We start from the raw sequence: 26,146 nt of genomic DNA, 5'->3' as shown, positions 1-26,146 counted from the left end.
TGTTAATCTCTCGGGTTAAGTCACCATTGGATGTTATCGTACTTCCCAAATAAACAAACTTCTCCACCTTCTCCAACGCATCTTGGTTGTTTAGACTGATTGTAATGTCGCATTTATCCTTTGAGACAGCCATAACTTTGGTCTTCATGGGGTTAATGGTTAGTCCTATTTTACTCCCTCCCTCTTTCACTTGAGTGGTTGCATACTGTAATCTTTCTTCCGACTCATCAATAAGAGCGATGTCGTCTGCAAAGTCAAGATCAGATAATCTTTGCTGCTGGTAACGTGGGCTCCTTCGTCGTTCAAGTACAATTCCACAGTCATTCCTGTCCAGGGCTTGTTTCAGCACCCAATCGATCAATATGGCAAACAACATTGGAGACCATACACAGCCTTGTCTAATGCCCGCCGATACTGGGAACCATTCAGTTGTTTCTCCGTCAACCTTGACACAGCATTCCGATCCGTCATAGGTGTTCTTCATGATGTTTACTATCTTCTTGGGAAACCCATATGCTTCGAGAATTTTCCAGAGGGATTCTCTGTCTACGCTGTCGAAAGCAGCTTTAAAGTCGACGAAGTTGATGTTGGCCGAGAGTTGAAATTCAAGGCACTTTCTACTAGTTGGTGTAGGGCGAAGCACTGATCGATGCATGACCTCCCCTTTCTAAATCCAGCTTGGTTTTCTCTGAGTCGCTCATCCACGGCATCTCTAGTACGCAGGAGAACCAAGATGCAGAGTACTTTCCCAGCTATGCTTAGAAGGGTAATACCGCGGTTATTACTACAGATGGTGAGATCTCCTTTCTTCGGGAGTTTGATGATGACTCCTCTTTTCCAATCTTTTGGCACTCTTTCCATCTTCCACACTACAATGCAGATTCACAACAACCAGTCTACTAACTTCTCTCCTCCAGCTTTTAACATCTCTGCAGTAATTTCATCATATCCAGGTACTTTGTTATTTTTCAGACGCTTAATGGCTTCAATAACTTCCTCCCTAGTAGGGTCATTCAGGTCAATATCAAGCTGGTCCCACTCAACGGGGATGTCCTCCATTGCATTTGCAGGTGGTTCAGCATTGAGGAGTTCACTGAAATGTTCAGCCATCTCTCCAACTTCTTTTCCTCGTCACCTATTATATTTCCATTTTTATCTTTGACTAAGGGTGTACTGCTTGTCTTTTTGCCTGTAAGCATCTTCACTTTTTGGTATACAACTCTCTGGTTGTTTTTAGTTGATGCTTCTTCAAGCTCCTTCGCTTGCTCATCTATCCAGGATTACCAATCTTTCTCAGCACTATTCTTAATGCTCTTGTCTAACTCTCTGTACTTCCTCTTGTTATCCTCCCTATTGTCATGATCTCTGACCCTCTTTGCGATTCTGCGTTGCTCAATCAATTCATATGTCTCCTTACTTATCCAGCTCTTATGCTCTCTTGTCTGGGGTCCTACCGTCTCCTCAGCTGCTTTGTAGACCGTTTCTTTAAATCTACTCCATTCGTAATCTATATCCGGCTCAGATGCTATATCAGATAATGCTTCAAATTTTTCAGCTATCTTTGACTGGTAGTCTCTAGAGAAGGGTGGAAGCTGTAGATCTGTGCATTTCAGTTTAGACTTCTTTGACGTTTTCTTCTGTGCCGCCAATTTAAGTTGGACTTTGGCTATAACTAAGTCATGGTCACTCCCTATATCTGCTCCCCTGAAGGTTCGAACGTCCAGTAATTACTTTCTCCACCTGCCATTGATCAACACATGGTCGATCTGATTATGAGTGTTACCATCAGATGTCGTCCAGGTCGTCTTGTGGATGATTTTATGTTGGAATAAGGTACCACCAATGACCATGTCATTTTCAGCACAGTACTCAACCAGCCTCAATCCATTGTTGTTCATAACATCCACACCATGGGACCCCATAACTCTTGTCCAGTTGCTATTATCGCTATCAACTTTCGCATTGAAGTCCCCAATAACAAGTCTGAGGTCGTGTCTTGGCACATCATCAGTGACTGACTGCAGAATTTCATAGAAATGATCTTTCACATCATCTTCTGCCTCTTCAGTAGGGGCATAGGCCACAATGATAGTAACCTTTACTTGCTTCGTGTATAGCCTCGCTCTCAAGATTCTCTCATTAATAGTTTCGTATGACATTAAACTTGCTCTTGTTCTTCTAGAAAGCATCAGACCTACACCATGTGCATGAATGTCGGGCAAGCCTGAATTAATGAGTGTCCAACCTTCAATAGTCTTGATATCAGATCCGGTGATATGAGTTTCGCAGATGCCACAAACATCAAGATTGTATCGTTCCATCTCATTTACTAAGAGTTCTTTGCTGCCTTTCTTGTGCAGAGTTCTGGTGTTCCACAACCCAACTCTCAATGGTTTCTTCATGATTTTAAGGCTCTTCCGTTTGCCACCTCGTGTCAGACTATCGGCTTCTTGGGTCAAGCTTTGACCGTTAGTCGTCATCATACTGGCTTGTGAGGCAGTGAGGTCGCTCACAGAAGAAAGTTCAGTGATGTGATTTGTCCTTGTGTTAGATTCCGTAGCAAACTATACTCCAGGTGGGATGCTGGCCCACTGTGGAGGGTTTTTCTGTCGGGGTGTCCTTCCCTTACCCCTTTTAGTCGCCTCTTATGACACGCACGGGTTACGTTGGATGTATTCTAAAGCCCAATCCACAGGCTTGTCCTCCGCCAGCTCAATGGCCTGATCCAGCGACACCGGGCGATGGCACTGGACCCACTCCGCGGTCCCTTTGGGTAATCGGGCGAAAAACTGTTCCAGTACCACCAGATCGACGATTCCTGTGGCGTCGCAGTTGTCAGCCCTCAGCCACCGCCAGCAGGCGTCCCAGAGTTGCTGGCCAAACACGAATGGCCGGCCGATTTCCTCCAGGAGCAGAGTGCGGAAACGCTGTCGGTGTTGTTCAGGGGTGCGCCCCACACGCTGGAGGATGGCCCGGCGGAGGTCTGTGTAGACCAGCCGGCTGTCAACGGGGAGCTGTAGCATGGCCAGCTGCACCTCACCCATTAGCAGGGGGAGGAGGCACTCCGCACACTGTTCCACCGGCCAGCCCGAGGCCTCTGCTGCCTGCTCAAAGAGCGTGAGGAGGGCCTCGGGGTTGTCATGTGGGCCCATCTTCGTTAGGGTGAGGTGGGGAGGGCCTGCAGCGGTGGAGGTGGTGGACCCCGCCGATGCGAGGAGGTGCCGGAACGGCTGATGATCTTCCTGCTGCGCCAGCACCAGGGCCTCGAACCTTTGGTCCTGCTCCTTCCAGAGGGCGACTAGCGCCTGGTGCTGGCTCTGCTGGGCCATGGCGAGGGCGTGGACCAGGTCCGCGAAGGGGGAGGACTCCATGGGGCTGTTCTTCTCTGTGCTCCGGTCCCGGGTTTCGGCACCACTGTTGCAATTTGGACGGGTGGGTGGGGCACAAAAAGACGGCAGGCCAGAACTGAGTTCCCAAAAACTCTTTATTTTGCACTTTTTAGTGTAGTATTCACTCTCCCAGCCATGCACGCACACACACAAGTCGTCTGGTTGGGGAGAGAGCTCTCTTCCTCTGCTCTCTCTCTCCTTATATAGGGCACGGTCACTGGGGAAGACACACAAACACACATTAACTGACATCAGGTGCAGTGATTCTGCCACTTACCTTCCCTGACTCTGCCCTCAGGTCACAGACCGCTGCTTGACCACGCCCCCGCTGCCACACAATGATAAGCCCTGCTTTACCAGACTTTGATTTGGATTTTGCTGTTTATCCCATATCACTGAGAATTTTCCAGAGTTTTTTAGGCTGTTTAACATTTGCAGTAATGACTTCCGAATACAATTCAGACTTAGCCTGTTGAACCTTGTAACTGACTTGATTTCTAAGACTAGCATAAGAGTTATAGTCAGCTGGTAGTTTAAACTTTTTAAACTTTATGGAACGTCTATTACGTTGTCTGATCAGATCAACAATTTCAGATGTTCAACATGCACTTCTATGCTTAATTCTTGTTTCCCTTATTGGTGCAATATCATCAAGAACAGCTATGAAACCCTGCTTAAACAAATCCCAACCCTTATCAACATCATTACATTTGAACACATCTGACCAGTCTCTCTCAGATAGCCTTTGATTGAACACCTCAGCAGAGTACTGTTTGGTACATCTGTATTTGATTGAACAATGCTCATTTATTGGCTGAGACTTAATTTTCTTGCGTGTGCAAAAAAACTGCATTATGATCACTAAAGGCCACACCCAGCACACCTGATTGACATATCATTCCACAGTCTGATACTACAACCCCGATTCCAAAAAAAGTTGGGACAAAGTACAAATTGTAAATAAAAACAGAATGCAATGATGTGGAAGTTTCAAAATTCCATATTTTATTCAGAATAGAACATAGATGACATATCAAATGTTTAAACTGAGAAAATGTATCATTTAAAGAGAAAAAATAGGTGATTTTAAATTTCATGACAACAACACATCTCAAAAAAGTTGGGACAAGGCCATGTTTACCACTGTGAGACATCCCCTTTTCTCTTTACAACAGTCTGTAAAGGTCTGGGGACTGAGGAGACAAGTTGCTCAAGTTTAGCGATAGGAATGTTAACCCATTCTTGTCTAATGTAGGATTCTAGTTGCTCAACTGTCTTAGGTCTTTTTTGTCGTATCTTCCGTTTTATGATGCGCCAAATGTTTTCTATGGGTGAAAGATCTGGACTGCAGGCTGGCCAGTTCAGTACCCGGACCCTTCTTCTACGCAGCCATGATGCTGTAATTGATGCAGTATGTGGTTTGGCATTGTCATGTTGGAAAATGCAAGGTCTTCCCTGAAAGAGACGTCGTCTGGATGGGAGCATATGTTGCTCTAGAACCTGGATATACCTTTCAGCATTGATGGTGTCTTTCCAGATGTGTAAGCTGCCCATGCCACATGCACTAATGCAACCCCATACCATCAGAGATGCAGGCTTCTGAACTGAGCGCTGATAACAACTTGGGTCGTCCTTCTCCTCTTTAGTCCGAATGACACGACGTCCCTGATTTCCATAAAGAACTTCAAATTTTGATTCGTCTGACCACAGAACAGTTTTCCACTTTGCCACAGTCCATTTTAAATGAGCCTTGGCCCAGAGAAGACGTCTGCGCTTCTGGATCATGTTTAGATACGGCTTCTTCTTTGAACTATAGAGTTTTAGCTGGCAACGGCGGACGGCACGGTGAATTGTGTTCACAGATAATGTTCTCTGGAAATATTCCTGAGCCCATTTTGTGATTTTCAATACAGAAGCATGCCTGTATGTGATGCAGTGCCGTCTAAGGGCCCGAAGATCACGGGCACCCAGTATGGTTTTCCGGCCTTGACCCTTACGCACAGAGATTCTTCCAGATTCTCTGAATCTTTTGATGATATTATGCACTGTAGATGATGATATGTTCAAACTCTTTGCAATTTTACACTGTCGAACTCCTTTCTGATATTGCTCCACTATTTGTCGGTGCAGAATTAGGGGGATTGGTGATCCTCTTCCCATCTTTACTTCTGAGAGCCGCTGCCACTCCAAGATGCTCTTTTTATACCCAGTCATGTTAATGACCTATTGCCAATTGACCTAATGAGTTGCAATTTCGTCCTCCAGCTGTTCCTTTTTTGTACCTTTAACTTTTCCAGCCTCTTATTGCCCCTGTCCCAACTTTTTTGAGATGTGTTGCTGTCATGAAATTTCAAATGAGCCAATATTTGGCATGAAATTTCAAAATGTCTCACTTTCGACATTTGATATGTTGTCTATGTTCTATTGTGAATACAATATCAGTTTTTGAGATTTGTAAATTATTGCATTCCGTTTTTATTTACAATTTGTACTTTGTCCCAACTTTTTTGGAATCGGGGTTGTAAAATTAAGTAAAGAAGAGACTGACTATTTATGGACAACCTAGTAGGCTCAGTAATTAATTGCATTAAACCAGACACCTTGCAGAGATATGTGAGAGACTCCTTCAGACTACTTCGTGGCAATAATAGATTAGTATTAAAATCACCCATTATGATACATTCCTTTTCAAGACATATATTGCTTTTACAACAGACAGATTCAAGGAGTTCATACAAGTCTGTTTGTTTAGGTGGGCGGTAACATACTCCTACAATGATGGGCTTGGTTTTGGGGAGTATTAACTCAACCCAAGCTGCTTCCAAGACATCCACCTGTAGATCAAGGTGCGGATTAAAAGTTGTGTCAGTCCTAATAAAGAGGCACACTCCTCCTCCATGCCTGTTGCGATCTCGTCAGTAGATGTAGTAACCTATAAGCCCAACTTTCCCATCTTGAATGGAGCTGTCTAGCCAGGTCTCCAACACTGCGATCACAACATCCTTGGAGGTAGTCGCGAGGCGCTCAACATCATCCAATTTGGGTAGAAGACTTCCGGCATTAACTTGAATAAAATGCGTCCCTTTCCAATTTGAGAGGCTGAGTGAATCATAATCTGTCCCATCTGTAACATTACTGTCCTCATCATAAGTCCTGACTTCACTTGAGTCATCAAAGACATTGGTGCTACGGTACACATTTCCCACACACAACATTGGTTGCAAACCAATGGAATATCTGACTTATTCCTTATTGCCAAGTCATACAAACAAGGCACAATATTCCTGCAACTTATATGAACAAAAACATCACATGTCACAAGCAACTGCTTTGGTGTTTACTCTTACCACCTTTTGGCAGTTGGGGCAGCAACTGCTGCTGCTGATGGTGGGTTGAATTTGCCGTAATTTTGCTGTTTGCAAGTTTGTGGGGCCCGGACACTGATAGATATCTCCCGAAATCAGTAAGCAGATTGATAATATTTTACCAAAGGCATCGAGTCACTGGGTTCCTCTGTAACTTGCTTTGAATGCAGCATTAGACTGCGAGGTGATCAAGGCAACACTGCCATATCCACAAAGTTTATCAGCATTTCCTGCCAGGTGACAGCCTTTGTCTTCATGCTCAGTTTTCAGCTGCATCAATGTATCATATAAATTTTGAGTACTCCTCAAAATTTTCAATACAATAACCTAAAATGCTTAAAAACACAGTATAAACATACTGTGTTTATAAGCATTTTAGCTACCAGTGCCCCAAACAAACCTGGCACACCTGATGCCATGTTGGATTAACACCAAGAGAGCCACTTGTAAAGTTGTAAAGATAATACCTGAAGTAAGTGAACCGCTTCTAAAAATAATAAATTCTTCTCTTACGATTGGCTGTGTACCTAAATCCTTGAAACTAGCAGTTATCAAACCCCTGATTAAAAAACCTGACCTTGATCCCTGTCAGCTGTCCAATTCTCGGCTAATATCAAACCTCCCCTTTATCTCCAAGATCCTTGAAAAAGCTGTGGCACAGCAGTTATGCTCATATTTACATAGGAATAACATCCATGAAATGTAACAGTCAGGATTTAGACCTAATCATAGCACAGAAACAGCTTTGGTTAAAGTAGTAAATGACCTACTGTTGGTGTCTGATCAGGACTGTGTCTCGCTGCTTGTGTTGCTTGACCTTAGTGCAGCATTTGATACCATTGATCATTCCATTCTTCTGGATAGACTAGAAAATGTTGTGGGAGTTAAGGGAACGGCCCTCTCCTGGCTCAACTCTTATTTAACTGATCGCTATCAGTATGTTGATATAAATGGTGATATTTCTAGACATACTGAGGTAAAGTTTGGTGTTGCGCAAGGTTCTGTCTTGGGTCCACTGCTTTTTTCTTTATATATGTTACCTCTGGGTAATATTATTTGTAAACATTGTATTAGTTTCCACTGTAATGCTGATGACACACAGTTGGAAGTTTCTGCAAAACCTGATGAGAGACACCAGCTTAAGAGAATTGAGGAATGTGTAAAGGACATTAGACACTGGATGCTTATTAATTTCCTTCTACTGAACTCTGACAAGACTGAAGTACTTGTACTAGGACCACATGCAGCTAGAAGTAAGTTTTCTGATTACACAGTAACTCTGGATGGCCTTTCTGTTTCTTCATGTGCAGCAGTAAAAGACCTTGGAGTGATTATTGACCCCAGTCTTTCATTCAAAACTCAAATTGATAACATTACCCAGATAGCTTTCTTTCATCTCAGAAATATTGCTAAGATAAGAAAGTTAATGTCACTACACAACACAGAAAAATTAGTTCATACTTTTGTTACCTCCAGGTTAGATTATTGTAATGCCTTACTGTCTGGATGTTCCAATAAGTGCATAAACAAGCCCCAGTTAGTTCAAAATTCAGCAGCAAGAGTCCTTACTAGAACTGGAAAATATGGCCACATCACCCCGTCTTATCCACACTGCATTGTCTCCCAATCAAATTTCGTATTGATTATAAAGTACTATTATTGAGCTTAAAAGCACTGAATGGTCTCACACCACAGTACCTGAGTGAACTTCTGCTCCTCTATGACCCACCATGCCTACTTAGATCAAAAGGTGCAGGCTACCTGCTGGTACCTCATATAGTGAAGTCTACATCAGAGGGCAGAGCTTTTTCTTACAAAGCCCCACAGTTATGGAACAGCCTTCCAAGTAGTGTCCAGGAATCAGACACAGTCTCAGTGTTTAAGTCTACGCTGAAAACATATCTGTTTAGTCAAGCCTTTTGTAAATGTTGTTTATGAGGTAAAGGATCTGGAGGGTCCTCAGACATAGTGTTTTGGTAAACTGGGATGTATGGATGCTGTCAGTCCCCAGTCGCTTGCTCACTCGAGTTTGTTGATGGTTTAGTGGCTGGCTGCTTTATGTCCTGGGGTGCCCTCATGCCTGTGTTACCTTCTGGCTCTCCCCTTTTAGTTATGCTGTCATAGTTAGTTGCCAGAGTCCCTGCTTGTACTCAGTGCAATATGTATACTGTTCCTACTTATTCAGGTGACATTGGGCATACCTAACAACCTATGTTTTCTCTCTCTTCTCCCCCCCAGATCTGTCCCTCTGAGTTATATATCGGTCCTGGGATTGAGATGCTGACCTCTTCTGCTCCTTGGACCTGCCTGATCCATCCTGATGCCCTGTGTCTGGATGGAGTCTCATTGCATCGCTCTTGTGGAGGGTGGCCCCATGTGGACAGTTGGGGGTTGCACCTGGAGGATGCTCTGGACTCTTGCAATGGTGCTTTTGTGGCTGGGGACTGCAGTTGACTTGCTGACTTTAGGACTGCAGCTGACTTTAGGACTGCAGTTGACTTGCTGACTTTAGGACTGCAGTTGTTGTGAATGGTTTTGCGCTCGGGTTTCCATAGGTGGGGGGTTTATAGCATCAATGAAACTGACTTTGGTAGGACTGGTAATGTTATAGTCATGTTGTCTGTTGTTGCCCGGATGGGGATGGGTTCCCTTTTGAGTCTGGTTCCTCTCAAGGTTTCTTCCTCATGTCATCTGAGGGAGTTTTTCCTTGCTACCGTTGCCACAGGTGTGCTCATTGGGGATAGATTAGGGATAAAATTAGCTCATATTTTAAGTCATTCAAATTCTGTAAAGCTGCTTTGCGACAATGTTTATTGTTAAAAGCGCTATACAAATCAACTTGACTTGACTTGACTTGAAGACCTCCCCTGGGTCCAGGTAGCATGCAGGAATCCCTTCCAGGGAGTCAGGGTGAGGACTCTCTATGGAGATGGAGGAAAGATTTAACTGAGGACATCAGAGGCAGTTCTGGAAGCATGTTGGGGACCACTGGCAAATCTCCTTGTTTTGCCAGGAGATGAGTGGGTCATGAGGCTGTAGTCACAGATAGCCCAGGATGATGCCATGATGCTTGGTAGCTGTGACGAGGAGTGAGATTTGTTCAGAGTGAAGAGCCCCCACCTGAATATGCATGGGAGCAGTCCGGGAAGTGACAAGGCCCTCCCCTTTGGGGCTTCCATCAATGGACTGGGTGCTGAGTGGGCTCTGCAGTGAGTTTGTGGGCAGATTGAACCTCTGGATGATTGAGCTGGTGATGAAGTTTCCCCTGACCCTTAGTCAGGTAGCATGTGGGTAAAGGAAGACAGTTTCAGTAATATTGGAAGCTTGAAAGATTGAGCTCTTAGTGATCTCATGGGACTCACCGAATCAGCCTTGGTCTTCTCAGAGCTGTTGTGTGGCAGGCAGACTGGACACTGCATGATAGGGTGACTGGAGCTCCCGCAATAGAAGCACAAGCCCTCCTTCTTTCTCTGATCTTGATCAGAGTGTTTCAGGTGAGCACAAAAACTTCCATGGGAGAGGGAGTATCAGAGGCCATGGCAGGCTTGTCTTCCTCCCAGAGGGATGGGTGGCTGGATAGCAGATGGTCTAGCTAAATGGCAAGATCAATGAGATCGTCCAGAATGAGATGTTCATCATGGCATGCTAGTTCACTTGATACTGAGGGGTGAAGTCCTTGGCAAAATACCACCTTTAACTTTGACTCAATTCCATCTGCTGGCAACTGAAAGAGTCTGGAAATCTAGGGCATAATCAGCAACTGTCCTTGAACCTTGGGTGATGGTGAGTAGCTCTCACCGACTTCAATTCCCTATGGTTCATGATCGAACACATGCTTGAATAACTCCAGAAAGCTGTTGTAGGAGATGGTGTGTTCACCTCCGCTTCTCCACACTGCACTGGCCCATTGTAGCACCTTGCTGGTTAAAAGCAAAAGAAATCCAGTGAGCTTGCATTCATCTGAGATTTGTGGGAGCAAGGAGAAGTGCATGGAGCACTGAAGCAGAAACCCCTTGCAGCTGAGCACATCCCCAGCATACTTCTCGGGGTGTGGAAGTGGGAGCGCGGGACTCGGAGGAGCTTTGGGGTGCATTAGGAGGGCCTGCAGCATCATAGCAGCAAGCTGAGCCATATTCGTGTTGAGATCTGCGAGCATCTGCTGATGTTCTCCTAAGAGGTGCCTTTGAGTGATCAAAGCAGTCTGCCGCGCCTTCTCTGCTGCATCCATATGCGGAAAAATATCCTGTCAGGATGCAGGTACTTACAGATGTACAGTTGTGGTCAGAAGTTTACATACAGTGACATGAATGTCATCTTGGATATGAATGTCATGGCAATATTTGGGCTTTCAGTAATTTATTTGAACTCTTCTTTTTCTGTGGCAGAATGTACAGCATACAGTTTTAATTAAAAAACACTAGAATTTGATGCACAAGTTTTAATTTTCTTTGGGTTTTCTGAAATCAACACAGGGTCAAATTATATGTAAGGGTAAAAAATATGCATACAGCACACCTAATATTTGGGTAAAAAGTCTCTTCACAAGATTCACCTTGACCAAACATTTTTGTTTTATATGAACAAGCTTCTGGCAGAATTCTGGTTGGAATTCTGGTTATTTCATGACTCTTCATGGTAGAATTGGTAGAGTTCAATTATTATTATTTTTTATTCTTGGCATAGACTTGACTTATAAGCATGGTCCATATATTTTCAATAGGGTTGAAGTCAGGATTTGTTTTAAGCTTAATGCCTGCATTATCCTCCACAACCAGCTCTGATGTGTGTTTGGGTTCATTGACCTGTTGTAACTCTCAAGTCTTAGGTCGTGTTCAAGTTTCTGATGGTTTATGCTGAAGAATTCTGAGGTAGTCCTCCTTCTCCATTATTCCATCCACTTTGTGCAATGAACCAGTTCCACTGGCAGCAAAACAGCCCCAGAGCATGATGATCCTACCACCACCACTAGCTGGTACAGTGTCCCTCTGTACATGGTGGTTATTGTGGCCAAACAACTCAATCTTTGTCTCATCTGACCATACAGCTATCCTCCTGAAGGCTTTTTCTTTGTCCTTGTGGTCAGCTTCAAACTTTAGTTAAGGTTGAAGGTGCCAATTTTGGAGCAGGAGTTATTTCTTGGATAGCAGCCTCTTAGTCCATGGTGATCTGAACTGTAGACAGTAATCCATCAACTTCCAGTTCATGGCAGGGCTGTGCCATGGTGGTTCTCAGGTTGTTCCTGACCATCCAAACCAATTTCCTTTCAGCTGAGCATGACAGTTTGGGTCTTCTTGAGGCAAAGTGGCTTGACAAAGTGACTACATCTCACAATAACTTGGATACAATTGTTTGAACTGAACTTGGAATGTGCAGTTGTTTAGAAATGGCTCCAAGAGACATTCTGGAGTTGTATACATCTGAGATCCTCTTTCTCAGATCTGTACTGAGCTCCTTGAACTTTCCCCTTTTTACTGTGTGCTGGTCAATCCAATGAGTGCTGTAAACAAACCCTTTTTATGAAGGCACAGAGAAGCTACCAGCTTTAGTCAATCATGATCACAAACAGGAAGTTAAGAGATCTTGTCCTTGGCAAGATAAGAGACATTTTGGAAGTTTCAGCACCTCTGAATGTGAGCGTATGTAAATTTTTTGACCATGTATGTATAATTTTGAGCCAAAGAAAATTAAAACTTGTACACCAAATTCTAGTGGATTTTTTTTTTTTGTAATTAAAGATGTATACTGTGAAATCATTCTGCCACAGAAAAAGAAGAGTTCAAAGACATTACTGAAAGCCCAAATATTGCCATGACATTGCTATCCAAGATGACATTCATGTCACTGTATGCAAACTTCTGACCACAACTGAATGTGCAGGGGAGAGCATGGAACACAAACCGGCAAACAAATCCAAAATGCTAGACAAAATTGAAGTCAAGGGACAGGCAGGGGTCAATTGATCGGCAGAAAGAGTAATAAGGACTAGACTAAAGATTAACAAGAATGAGACAATAATGAGGGTCGAGAACACGATAATGCAGGCAGAATAACAAGGCTTGGTATGACAGGTAAGACACTAAGCGATATTTTGTATCAACTGAGTGTAGGAGAGGTGTTTATATAGCATGGGCTGATTAACCAGGAAATGAGTGACAGGTGTAATTAATAGACAGGCGATAGAGGGCGCTGTGGTTCTTGGGTGTTGTAGTTCAGATCGGCCATGTTTTTAGTTTGACTGGAAGTGGTGCTCTCTATCGTGTTACTGACAACAGCAAAAACAAAAGAATTGGCCTTGCCCTTCTCATCTCATCTCATTATCTCTAGCTGCTTTATCCTGTTCTACAGGGTCGCAGGCGAGCTGGAGCCTATCCCAGCTAACTACGGGCGAAAGGCGGGGTACACCCTGGACAAGTCACCAGGTCATCACAGGGCTGACACATAGACACAGACAACCATTCACACTCACACCTACGGTCAATTTAGAGTCATCAGTTAACCTAACCTGCATGTCTTTGGACTGTGGGGGAAACCGGAGCACCCGGAGGAAACCCACACAGACACGGGGAGAACATGCAAACTCCGCGCAGAAAGGCCCTCGCCAGCCACGGGGCTCGAACCCGGACCTTCTTGCTGTGAGGCGACAGCGCTAACCACTACACCACCGTGCCGCCCGCCTTGCCATTCTAATACTTTCAAAGGAGACCATATGGCTGCAACGGATAGGTGACCACAAATATTTGGCCAGATAGTGTAGAAGGTTATACACTGATCATCCATAACATTAGAATCACTGACAGGTGAAGTGAATACCACTGATTATCTTGTTACAATGGTACCTGTCAATGGGCGGTATTATATTAGGCAGCAAGTTAACAGACAGTTCTTGAAGTTGATATGTTGGAAGCAGGAAAAAATGGGCAATCTGATCAACATTGACAAGGCCCAAATTGTGATGGCTAGACAACTGGGTCAGAGCATCTCCAAAATGGCAGGTCTTGTGGGGTGTTCCCAGTATTCAGTGGTTAGTACCTATCAAAAGTGATCCAAGGAAGGACAACCAGTGAACTGACAACAGGGTCATTTCCGCTGGGAAACTTTTGTCCAAGCATTCATCTCATCTCATCTCATTATCTCTAGCCACTTTATCCTGTTCTACAGGGTCGCAGGCAAGCTGGAGCCTATCCCAGCTGACTATGGGCGAAAGGCGGGGTATACCCTGGACAAGTTGCCAGATCATTACAAGGCTGACATATAGACACAGACAACCATTCACACTCACATCCACACCTATGGTCAATTTTAGAGTCACCAGTTAACCTAACCTGCATGTCTTTGGACTGTGGGGGAAACCAGAGCACCCGGAGGACACCCACACGGACTTGGGGAGAAAATGCAAACTCCACACAGAAAGGCCCTAATTGGCCATGGAGCTTGAACCCAGACCTTCTTGCTGTGAGGCGACAGTGCTAACTACTACACCACCGTGCTGCCCAGGTTCCATGATAATGGTCAATATTATATTTCCTAAAAGAGTTATTTCAGAAAAGATAAACTAATAATAATTTGACACACATCAGCCTCTTTTATTTTCTCCTTGAATGGATGCTTTGCTATTCAGTGTACAGTGGTGCTTGAAAGTTTGTGAACCCTTCAGAATTTTCTATATTTCTGCATAAATATGACATAAAACATCATCAGATTTTCACACAAGTCCTAAAAGTAGATAAAGATAACCCAGTTAAACAAATGATACAGAAATATTATACTCAGTCATTTATTTATTGAAGAAAATGTTCTAATATTATATATCTGTGAATGGCAAAAGTATGTGAACCTCTAGGATTAGCAGTTAATTTGAAGGTGAAATTAGAGTCAGGTGTTTTCAATCAATGGGATGACAATCAGGTGTGAGTGGGCACCCTGTTTTATTTAAAGAACAAGGATCTATCAAAGTCTAATCTTCACAGCACATGTTTGTGTAAGTGTATCATGGCCCAAACAAAGTAGATTTCTGAGGACATCAGAAAAAGCATTGTTGATGCTCATCAGGCTGGTAAAGGTTACAAAGCCATCTCTAAAGAGTTTGGACTCCACCAATCCACAGTCAGACAGTTTGTGTATAAATGGAGGAAATTCAAGACCATTGTTACCCTCCCCAGGAGTGGTCAACCAACAAAGATCACTCCAAGAGCAAGGCGTGTAATATGTTATGTTAGGCATTATGTTTGGTGGCAAACAAAGTTCAGTGTTGCTCCTGTGGAGGATGGCCCCATATGGACAGTCAAAATTCGCATTTGGAAGATGGCTCTAGACACTTACAGTAATATTTTTTTATGGCTGAGAACTACAGTTAACTTGCTAACCTTAGGAATGCAGTTGTCATGAACAGTTTTGCACTCAAGTTTCCATCAATTAACAGTTTCTAACTTCAACAAAACAGACTTCATGTTAAAACCCTAATGAATTTCCTGGTTACACAGTTATAATTTGTGACCATATAGGATACTGTTATCGTAGCAAGTAATTTATAATCACGCTGTCTGCTATCACCCAAATGAGGATGGGTTCCATTTTGAGTCTGGTTCCTCTCGTGGTTTCTTCCTCATGTCATCTGAGGGAGATTTTCCTTGCCACCATCGTCACAGGCTTGCTCATTGGGGATAGATTAGGGATAAAATTTTAAAGTCTTTAATTTTCTGTAAAGATGCTTTGTGATGATGTCTATTGTTAAAAGCACTATAAAAATAAACTTGAAACTTGAATTTTCTTCTGACTGGAATTGTATCTCTCTCATTTATCATGTGAATTCAGTTCTGATCAGTGTTTTGGGTAGATCTTCCCTTGGGGAACAAAATTTAGTCCCTTGTTGATTTCCTGTTGTAAATAACTTGTCGTGGAGGTTAGCCCTCTCTCACATTGTCACATTTCAGTTCTGTTTTATGTTTTGGTCATCATGGTTGTTTTAATGGCAGGCCAGATGAGCTACTATGTTCTTGATATTCTGGTTTAACTGAAAAAAGCACAAAGAAAATATTTTCAAGTTTTACTGACCAATGTATTTTGTAAATATAAATCAAATTAGAATTTGATGCCTGCAACACACTCAAAAAAAAGTTGGGACAGGGGCAGAATAAGACCAAAAAGTTTACAGGATATTCAAATAATACCATTTTGGAAGATTTGCCAATAAGCAGGTTAATTGGTAACCTGATTGGGTAAAAAAGGAGCATGCACCAAAGACTCAGGCTTTGCAAGCAAGCACGGGTCATGGCTCACTCTTTTGTGCCAAAATTTGTGAGAGAATTGTTAGTCAACTCAAAAAGATCATTACTCAATGTAAGGTTTTTGGTCTTTCAAAATCTACAGTACATAATATTGTGAAAAGATTCAGGGAATTCAGAGACAGTGCTTAAAGGGCAAGGTCTGAAACCACTGTTGAATATGTGTGACCTTCAAGCCCTCAGGCAGCACTGCTTGAGAAACCATCATGCTAATGTGACAAATATAGCCACATGGGCTCAGGGGTACTTCAGAAAACCACTGTCACTTAACACAGTTCACTGCTGCATCCAGAAATGCAACCCAAAACTATATTATGCAAGGAGGAAGTCATTCATAAATTCTATGCAGGAACTTCACGGATTTCTCTGGGCCTGAACTTATCCCAGATGGACTGAAAGACAGTGGAAAAAATGTGATGTGGTAAGATGAGTTCACATATCAGCTTGTTTTCAGGAAAACTGGATATCAAGTTCTCATTGTCAAAGGTGAATATGACCATCCAGTTTGTTATCAGAACAAGGTGCAAAAGCCAGGAGCTGTGATGGTATGGGGGTGCATAAGTGCCCACAGCATGGGTGAGCTGCATGTGTGTGAAGGTAACACTGATACAGTATATTGAGGCATGTATTGAGATTTTAGAGAGACATATTCATCAAGGCAACATCTCTTCTTGGTAAGTCCATGCTTATTTGAGCAGGACAATGCCAGGCCTCATTCTGCATGGGCTACAACAGCATGGCTTCATAGACACAGAATGTGTGTGCTTGACTGGTCTGCTGCCAGTCCAGATCTGTCTACTATTGAGACTGTATCATGTATCATGAAGAGGAGAATCGGACAATAGCGACCACGGACTGTTGAGCAGCTGAAGTCATGTATCAAGCAAGAATGGACAAAAATTCTGATTGGAATGCAAAACTGCAACAATTATTATCCTCAGATCCCATACAATTAAAAAGTGTTCTTAAAAGGAAAGGTGATGTAACACAATTGGAATAATGCCTCTTTCCCAACTTTCTTTTTCAACAAAATTAACTTGCATTATTTTAACTAGCATCAAATTCTAATGTGTCTTGTTTGTTTGTTTGTTTGTTTGTTTGTTTGTGGTCAGCATGGTAATTATTTGGACACAATGACAACACTTTTGACAGTGTTTCATACATGCTGACATTTTGTATTTTCAAGATACCATTAGCATTGGCAACCCACGTTCACTGTGTCACTTCCTTTTAGTGAAGCCCACTAAGAAAAGCTAACAAGAAGCAAATACAATTACATACTTAACCCCTTTCAGACATAATTTGTACAACTGTACACATGAAGTTCCATAGCCTGAAGCTCCATAGCATTTTTCCTTGTGTCCGAAGGGGATAATCAACTTCTGTAATAATGTTTAGAGGTTACTTCAGGGATTGTTTATTTGTGATAAAGCCCACCCAAACAATAACAGACATGTTTCATTGGTGTAATTACACAGATGATATCAGATCTTATTTTATTCTTAAATTACCAGGCCATGTTTGCCATGTCCCTTCCTGTTAGTGACACCTGCTAGCAAGAACTAGTAAAATGCAATTAGCTCTTATTATGTACTTAGTGTTTCTACATAGCTGCATTTGGAAACATCAGATCAAGTGGTCATAAGGGGGTCATTTTTGAGGCGGTCCACAATTACACACACACATGCGCACAAGTGCATGCACTCTCTCTCTCTCTCTCTTACACTGAGCAAAGAATCAAAAGAGACAGATGCCATGCCATGCCATCTGTGATGGTGGTCTACCATCCAGAACACACACACACACACATACACACCAGTACAGCAAATGTACCTCCTGGAATTCATCTTTCTATGCCCAGCTGCAAAAATAGCCAAGTCACCTTGAGATTAATCCTCTCTCTCTCTCTCTCTCTCTCTCTCTCACTCTCACACACACACACACACACACACACACAGAGTTAAATTGATCACTGTTACAGGTGCAAACAAAAACATATCCATTCACCCTCCAAAGGTCACTTCCCAAACATCCATCACTCCTTACTAATATCAGTCCAATAAAGTGGGTTCTGGACACTGAAATGGCAGGGCTGATATTGCATAACACAACACATAAGAGAGTGCACTATCCATATCAGGTGTTAGCATTTATGACAGAAATAGGATAGTCTGATAGATTTTTACACAGCTACTGTAGCACAAAATGCTGAAAAGGTTAATGCTGGATAAAACAGGTGTCAGCATTAACTTTTTCAGCAGCCTGTGCTACAGTAGCTCTTCTGTGGGATTGAAACATATGGGATAGCCTTCCTGTCTCATGTGAATCAATGAGCCTTCAACACCCATGACCCTGTTGCCAGTTTCCCAGTTGTCCTTCCTTGGGCCACTTTTGGTAAGTACTAACCACTGCATCCCGGGAACACCCCACAAGATGTGCCATTTTGGAGATGCTCAGACCCCGGCATCTAGCCATCACAACTTGGCCCTTGTCAAAGTCGCTCAGATCCTTATGCTTGCCCATTATTCCTGCTTCCAACATATCAACTTCAAGAACTGACGGCTCTCTTGCTGCCTAATATATCCCACCACTTGACAGGTGCCATTGTAACAACATAATCATCTAATTCACTTCACCTGTCAGTGTTTTTAATTTTATGGCTGATGGGTATACAGTGGTACTTGAAAGTTTGTGAACCCTTTAGAATTTTCTATATTTCTGCATAAATATGACATAAAACCTCATCAGATTTTCACACATGTCCTAAAGAGAACCCAGTTAAACAAATGAGACAAAAATATTATCCTTGGTCATTTATTTATTGAGGGAAATGATCCAATATTACATATCTGTGAGTGGCAAAAGTATGTGAACCTCTAGGATTAGCAGTTAATTTGAAGGTGAAATTAGAGTCAGGTGTTTTCAATAAATGGGATGACAATCAGGTGTGAGTGGGCACCCTGTTTTATTTAAAGAACAGGGATCTATCAAAGTCTGATCTTCACAACACATGTTTGTGGAATTGTATCATGGCATGAACAAAGGAGATTTCTGAGAACCTCAGAAAAAGCATTGTTGATGCTCATCAGGCTGGAAAAGGTTACAAAACCATCTCTAAAGATTTTGGACTCCATCAATCAACAGTCAGACAGATTGTGTACAAATGGAGGAAATTCAAGACCATTGTTACCCTCCCCAGGAGTGGTCAACCAACAAAGATCACTCCAAGAGCAAGGCGTGTAATAGTCAGCGAGGGCACAAAGGATGCCAGGGTAACTTCTAAGCAACTGAAGGCCTCTCTCACATTGGCTAATGTTAATGTTCATGAACCCACCATCAGGAGAACACTGAACAACAATGGTGTGCATGGCAGGGTTGCAAGGAGAAAGCCACTGCTCTCCAAAAAGAACATTGCTCCTCATCTGCAGTTTGCTAAAGATCACGTGGACAAGCCAGAAGGCTACTGGAAAAATGTTTTGTGGATGAATGAGACCAAAATAGATCGTTTTGGTTTAAATGAGAAGCGTTATGTTTGAAAAAAGGAAAACACTGCATTTCAGCATAAGAACCTTATCTCATCTCATTATCTCTAGCCGCTTTATCCTTCTACAGGGTCGCAGGCAAGCTGGAGCCTATCCCAGCTGACTACGGGCGAAAGGCGGGGTACACCCTGGACAAGTCGCCAGGTCATCACAGGGCTGACACATAGACACAGACAACCATTCACACTCACATTCACACCTACGGTCAATTTAGAGTCACCAGTTAACCTAACCTGCATGTATTTGGACTGTGGGGGAAACCGGAGCACCCGGAGGAAACCCACGCGGACACGGGGAGAACATGCAAACTCCACACAGAAAGGCCCTCGCCGGCCCCGGGGCTCGAACCCACGACCTTCTTGCTGTGAGGCGACAGCGCTAACCACTACACCACCGTGCCGCCCCCCATAAGAACCTTATCCCATCTGTTAAACATGGTGGTGGTAGTATCATGGTTTGGGCCTGTTTTGCTGCATCTGGGCCAGGACAGCTTGCCATCATTGATGGAACAATGAATTCTGAATTATACCAGTGAATTCTAAAGGAAAATGTCAGGACATCTGTCCATGAACTGAATCTCAAGAGAAGGTGGGTCATGCAGCAAGACAATGATCCTAAGCACACAAGTTGTTAGAATGGTTAAAGAAGAATAAAGTTAATGTTTTGGAATGGCCAAATCAAAGTCCTCACCTTAATCCAATCGAAATGTTGTGGAAGGACCTGAAGCAAGCAGTTCATGTGAGGAAACCCACCAACATCCCAGAGTTGAAGCTGTTCTGTATGGAGGAATGGGCTAAAATTCCTCCAAGCCAGTGTGCAGGACTGATCAACAGTTACTGGAAATGTTTAGTTGCAGTTATTGCTGCACAAGGGGATCACACCAGATACTGAAAACAAAGGTTCACATACTTTTGCCACTCACAGATATGTAATATTGGATCATTTTCCTCAATAAATAAATTACCAAGTATAATATTTTTGTCTCATTTGTTTAACTGGGTTCTCTTTATCTACTTTTAGGACTTGTGTGATAATCTGATGATGTTTTAGGTCATATTTATGCAGAAATAGAGACAATTCTAAATGGTTCACAAACCTTCAAGCACCACTGTACATGTATGTATACTGATATTCACTGGTACATCATAACATGCACAGTTGCACACCATGCATTTGCTAACCTACATGGACAGTTGGGACATTAGAGTCTAGACCCACTGTTTACCAGTGTTTACTGCACATAGATCTACACATCACGAGGCCTAATAATAATAAATCTGTTTCATCAAGTGTTCATTACCACCAGAAAGGCCACATGGGAATTACTGGAGCAAAAACAAACAAACAACAAAAAAAAACACATTGATTTAATAAATGACATTTGATCTGACAATGGCAATCTGACAGTTCGGTGATTTCCCCTATTATCTCCCACTTCATATTTTCTTTCACTAATTACAGTGAATAAGTGTACATTTTAAAGATTATATTTCTGCATTTATTGAGGTACATGTAAATAGTTTCCCTATATTTTGCAGTGGCCAGCTTGGAATAAAAATCCACAACCAATCTGTGTTTCCAGTTCTCTCTGGCTGGTGGTGTCCAATCAACGGTGAGTGGGAGTGTCGTGAACTGAGTGAACTGGCATCTGTTTCTCATCTTGGGGGCTCAAAAAGATAACCATTTACTCCGCAATATCCTTGATAATCATTTGCCCCTTCATCCAACATATAAGAATCCCAATCACTATCAGAATTCTCTCCAAAAAGTGATTCCATATTGAGACTGGTCTAAACACTGCTACGCACATGAATGAAATTGATATCTGGATCTTTGTTACACGTGCGACATCACATACCCCTTTCGGATCTTCCAGATCAGTCTCGGCAGATTCCGTGAAAATTGGCTGATCTTATTGATTTTCCATCAATTTTTGGCCATTTGGATCAGCTATGATTTGAAAACACATGGTCAATCAACATGATGATTGTTGCTTTGTACAAGGAAAAAAATGTGGTTTAAGGACATTAAATTCATTTTAAGTACCCCTAGAACATGGCTGTCACCAACAGTATTGCTGGTATTGCCATGGCAACAGTGCTTCTCATCCAAGTATTGCCCAGCAAGACTACCTTTAAAATCTTGCAAAAGGGCAACATTGCATTTCATTAAAAGTGTTTAATTTTGTGAATTTAGTTCATGCCATCCATTTAGCTAGTGAATGGTATACATTCATTCAAGCATTAATGGTAGCTGTAAATTAGAATCTATGTAAGAAATCAATTCCTGAATTTATCTTGATTATATGGATTCAGAGTGAGCATGGTGAGGGGGCATAGGTGGCAGTATAATTTCCTTGGCATGAGTGTGCCTTTTGAATTAGTTAGCAAGTTTAGCTGCAACAGGAAAAGTAACATTTGAGATGAAATAGGTGTGCATATGAATTATTTAGAAATTTAGTCAGCCATGTCACATTGTACCATTCCTTGAGTTATGAATGTACTCTTTAAAAAAAGATTATAAAATAATAATTATAACATTTTGCAGTGATGTACATATGTCAAAGTGAGCCTGATGTGCCATCTTATTGCAGAACTTGTTTCTCCTGTCCCTCTGTAATTTCCTGCAGCCTCCAGGCCCTTTAAATATCAGAAAAGGTAGATATACAGTATATTTCTATGTCTTCTGTCAATCATGATTAACATTTACAGAAGCATAATTCCCCCCCCCCCCCCACACAATTTTTTTTCTTTCCCACAACCATCCATCCGTCATCTGTAGCCACTTATCCTGTCCTACAGGGTCACAGGCAAGCTGGAGCCTATCCCAGCTGACTATGGGTGAGAGGCAGGGTACACCCTGGACAAGTTGCCAGGTCATCACAGGGCTAACACATAGACACAGACAACCATTCACACCTACAGTCAATTTAGAGCCACCAATTAGCCTAACCTGCATGCTTTTGGACTGTGGGGGGAAACCGGAGCACGTGGAGGAAACCCACATGGATGGCATGCAAACTCCACACAGAAAGGCCCTCGCCAGCCACTGGGCTCGAACCCAGGACCTTCTTGCTGTGAGGCAACAGTGCTAACCACTGTGCCACCCTTCCCCACAACCATTTCTGTTATTAATGTCTAATGTATTTGTTGTTTTATTATATTTACTTTAATTTACAGTGAAATAGACTTGATGAAATTACTAATCATAATTCACATTCAGTAACTGGTAAGGGTCATGCTGGATCTGGAGCCAAGCCCAAGAACACTGGACATGAGGCAGGAATACACCATGGATGAGATGCTAGTCCATTTCAGGTCACCATTAACACACCCATTCACAGCTAGAAGAAATTTATCTTAGCCACACCATGTACTGCCAAGTTTTTGGTAGATGAGAGGAAATTGGTGAAACTGAAGGAAATCCACGTGGACATTGGGAGAACGTGCACAGAGTTTAAGCTTGGGATTGAAATATGTTGTAAATAATGCATAAGTAATGCTTGTTCACTATGTTGGGCATGACATGAAAATTTGGCAGTGCAACTTTTAAACATGCGGTGCCACCCCTGCCCTGCAATATGCTGTTCTGGGACTATATATGGTCATAGGAATATAGGATTTTGGGAACATATGGTCCAGATAATACAAGGTAATAGGATCATAAATTCAAAGAAATATAATATACAACGGGCGGCATGGTGGTGTAGTGGTTAGCGCTGTCACCTCACAGCAAGAAGGTCCTGGGTTCGAGCCCCGGGGCCGGCGAGGGCCTTTCTGTGCGGAGTTTGCATGTTCTCCCCGTGGGTTTCCTCCGGGTGCTCCGGTTTCCTCCGGGTGCTCCGGTTTCCCCCACAGTCCAAAGACATGCAGGTTAGATTAACTGGTGACTCTAAATTGACCGTAGGTGTGAGTGTGAATGGTTGTCTGTGTCTATGTGTCAGCCCTGTGATGACCTGGCGACTTGTCCAGGGTGTACCCTGCCTTTCGCCCATAGTCAGCTGGGATAGGCTCCAGCTTGCCTGCAACCCTGTAGAAGGATAAAGCGGCTAGAGATAATGAGATGAGATGAGATAATATACAACTCCAATTTAAAAAAAAAGTTGGGACATTGTGTAAAACACAAATATGTGAAGGTTTGCAAATGATGGCAATCCTATATTTCTTTGAAATTAGTACAAAGACAACATATCAAATGTTGAAACTGAGAAATTTTATTGCTTTTTGAAAAACATATCCTCATTTTGAATTTGATGTCAGCAACACATTTCAGAAAAGTTGGGACAGGGGCATGTTTGCACCTGTGTTGCATCACCTCTACTTTTAACAATACTGTGTAAGTGTTTGGGAACTGAGGAGACCAATTGCTGTAGTTCTGAAAGAGAAATGTTTTCCTATTCTTGTCTCAAATACAATTTCAGTTGCTCAACAGTTTGGGGTCTCCTTTGTCATATTTTGCACTTCATAATGCATCAAATGTTTTAAATGGCAATTTCAGCATTTCTTCTTCCAACTGGGGATATGTTTGATTCAGCTAATGTTTTGCATCTTGCAAGTGTTTTCTAATGATACAAGATTTATTGATATTATACTTTTTAGTGAGTTATTCTACCCTTTTCCTTGCTTCCATGATAGAAGGATGGGCAGCATGTTTTGCAACTTTTGTTTTCTGAGCTAGTGGTAGTATAGTAGCTGCTGCATGGTCTTTTGCTTTGATTAATGCATCATATTGTTTTGATACAGGGGTGTTTTCTTCACAGAGCTCATCGAACTGGTTCCGCAACTCGATGGAAATGTTTGATCAAACTAGAGCATTGTATCAACATCCCCGATTCCAAAAAAGTTGGGACAAAGTACAAATTGTAAATAAAAACAGAATGCAATGATTTACAAATCTCAAAAACTGATATTGTACTCACAATAGAACATAGACAACATATCAAATGTTGAAAGTGAGACATTTTGAAATTTCATGCCAAATATTGGCTCATTTGAAATTTCATGACAGTAACACGTCAAAAAAGTTGGGACAGGGGCAATAAGAGGCTGGAAAAGTTAAAGTTACAAAAAAGGAACAGCTGGAAGACCAAACTGCAACTCATTAGGTCATTTAGCAATAGGTCATTAACATGACTGGGTATAAAAAGAGCATCTTGGAGTGGCAGCAGCTCTGAGAAGTAAAGATGGGAAGAGGATCACCAATCCCCCCAATTCTGCGCCGATAAATAGTGGAGCAATATCAGAAAGGAGTTCGACACTATAAAATTGCAAAGAGTTTGAACATATCATCATCTACAGTGTATAATATCATCAAAAGATTCAGAGAATCTGGAAGAATCTCTGTGCGTAAGGGTCAAGGCTGGAAAACCATACTGGGTGCCCGTGATCTTCGGGCCCTTAGACGGCACTGCATCACATACAGGCATGCTTCTGTATTGGAAATCACAAAATGGGCTCAGGAATATTTCCAGAGAACATTATCTGTGAACACAATTCACCGTGCCATCCGCCGTTGCCAGCTAAAACTCTATAGTTCAAAGAAGAAGCCGTATCTAAACATGATCCAGAAGTGCAGATGTCTTCTCTGGGCCAAGGCTCATTTAAAATGGACTGTGATAAAGTGGAAAACTGTTCTGTGGTCAGACGAATCAAAATTTGAAGTTCTTTATGGAAATCAGGGACGCCGTGTCATTCGGACTAAAGAGGAGAAGGACGACCCAAGTTGTTATCAGTGCTCAGTTCAGAAGCCTGCATCTCTGATGGTATGGGGTTGTATTAGTGCATGTGGCATGGGCACTGCATCAATTACACCATCATGGCTGCATAGAAGAAGGGTCCGGGTACTGAACTGGCCAGCCTGCAGTCCAGATCTTTCACCCATAGAAAACATTTGGTGCATCATAAAACAGAAGATACTACAAAAAAGACCTAAGACAGTTGAGCAACTAGAATCCTACATTAGACAAGAATGGGTTAACATTCCTATCCCTAAACTTGAGCAACTTGTCTCCTCAGTCCCCAGACGTTTACAGACTGTTGTAAAGAGAAAAGGGGATGTCTCACAGTGGTAAACATGGCCTTGTCCCAACTTTTTTGAGATGTGTTGTTGTCATGAAATTTAAAATCACCTAATTTTTCTCTTTAAATGATACATTTTCTCAGTTTAAATATTTGATATGTCATCTATGTTCTATTCTGAATAAAATATGGAATTTTGAAACTTCCACATCATTGCATTCTGTTTTTATTTACAATACACCTTGCATACACCTTGCCTTCCAGCCCTGCCCTCGACAGTCTGCCACCATACATTCATATTCATACATACACCATACTTCCTTTCATGGCCCTCCACCAAGCAGTCCTCCTATGGCACCATCAGCTCCATGATGATAACGTTCTTGGTGCTGTCTGAGACCAGAAGGATATCTGGCCTCAGGGTGGAGCCAACAATGTGTTACAAAAAACTCAGCTGTTTCTCCAGGTCCACTGACAACTGCCAGTCCTGGGCCGTAGCCAGGATCCCTACTGCCACCCTCTTGTGTCCAGCCCTCGGTTGCTCTCCTGCCT

Source organism: Neoarius graeffei, chromosome 18 (assembly GCF_027579695.1).
Source record: "Neoarius graeffei isolate fNeoGra1 chromosome 18, fNeoGra1.pri, whole genome shotgun sequence".
NCBI classification, from domain to species: Eukaryota; Metazoa; Chordata; class Actinopteri; order Siluriformes; family Ariidae; genus Neoarius; species Neoarius graeffei.
This window is presented reverse-complemented; position numbering follows the sequence as displayed.